At 48.6% G+C, this 1,733-nt stretch overlaps 1 pseudogene; it reads left to right on the top strand.

Moving 5' to 3' along the window:
• Positions 1–900: 900 nt before the first annotated feature.
• On the top strand, positions 901–1,240 carry Gm49219 (annotated as a pseudogene).
• Positions 1,241–1,733: the final 493 nt, after the last annotated feature.

A 1,733-nucleotide genomic window follows, 5' to 3' on the forward strand; every position in this document is an offset into this window, starting at 1 on the left:
CTTTGTTCTGACCATACATGCAGTGCAAAGAGATTTTTCTTTTTCGAGACAGGGTTTCTCTGTTTAGCCCTGGCTGTCCTGGATCTCACTCTGTAGACCAGGCTGGCCTCGAACTCAGAAATTCCCAAGTGCTGGGATTAAAGGCACGCACCACCACGCCCAGCCCTGATGGAGGGATTTTAACCAAAGGGAGATTCTTGAGAAAGAAAAGCTTTGGGCTGGCAAGATGGCTCAGTGGTTAAGAGCGCCGACTGCTCTTCCGAAGGTCCTGAGTTCAAATCCCAGCAACCACATGGTGGCTCACAACCATCCATAACGAAATCTGATGCTCTCTTCTGGAGTGTCTGATAACAGCTACAGTGTACTTACATATAATAAATAAATAAATCTTTAAAAAAAAAGAAAAGCTTTAAACATGGAGTTTGAGCTCCTGAAGAATAATGGTGGGACAGGAAATTCTCAGCACTGGTCAAACTATGGGAGCACAAGAGACTGGCAGGATTCCCATCAAGAGCCAGTCAGCCTGAATGGAATATAGCAGAGACAGCTGGGAGTATAGGTTCAGAAGACCTTAGACGGCACCCAAGGAGGGTGGGTTCTGGTCAGTTAAAACAAAATCAAGTAAGATCCAGGACCTGTGGGAGAACAACTTCTATTTCAATTGTATACAGTTCCACGAAAACTCAGTCGAGGCAACTTAAACATTTAATTTTTTGTGGGTATGAAGAGATATTTCAGCAGTTAACACTTGCTGCGAGTGTTGCATCTGTGGCGGTGCAGGAAAGCAAGTAAGTATGCGCGTGTGCATAGCGTGCGTGGGTGTTTTGTGGGTTATCTTTGCATATGGGCTTCGAAGCCTAGCAAGGAAGGGGGTCTCCACCGAGCGCCTGACCCTGACGTATGGCAGCCATCCCTTCCAGAGGCTCACTCCTGGCTACCCATGACTACTATCCCTGGGCTCCTCGTTCAGCAATAGCTCTGGTGGAAGTGCCGAGTACCCAGGGGACGCTGTACCCCATTCCCCGGGTCTTCCCAAAGCCGACCCTGCCACTGGTGGGCCAACTTCTTTTTTCGGGAAATCCACCCTCCCATTCATGACTACAGTGTTGGAGTCTCCAGAGCGCTCGGCAGAATCCCACCAGGTCTCCAGAAGCCCCGTCACCTTTGGTCTGGCTCCTGAAACCATGAAGAAGCAGCAGTCATCCATCCTGGCCAGACCAACCCCAGGGCCCCTTCCTGACCTATCAGAATCAGCAGCCTGCCCAAGCTTAAGTTGTGCTAGGTCAGAGCCTACCCTCTCAAGCGTCCCTGTAAACTAGGAAGGCGGAACAACAGACACCAGCAGTACTAGAGGGAGCCCCCTCTTGGTTCACAGCACTGAGTTTTCCTGACCCCATAACTGTGTCTTGCACAAAGCAGAAAATAAACTCACAGCAACCACCCTCCAAAAAAACCCAAAACCAAACCAAACCAAACCAAAAACCCACTTGCTGCTCTTGCAGAGGGCTCAGACTCGATTCTGTGTAAGTATAGTTTCAGGGATCTAATGCCCTCTTCTGACATCGCAGGTACCAGGCCTGAATGTGGTTCATAGACATCCATACAAACACTCATACACATAAAATACTCATACACATAAAATGAAAAAACATTTTTTTATTTATAATTATGTGTGTGGCACACGCGCGCACGCCGCCCCCCCCCCCCCAATTAATGCTTGTGTACAAGTCCAA

The sequence above is a fragment of the Mus musculus genome, chromosome 14 (assembly GCF_000001635.26).
Source record: "Mus musculus strain C57BL/6J chromosome 14, GRCm38.p6 C57BL/6J".
In the NCBI taxonomy this organism is placed as follows: Eukaryota; Metazoa; Chordata; class Mammalia; order Rodentia; family Muridae; genus Mus; species Mus musculus.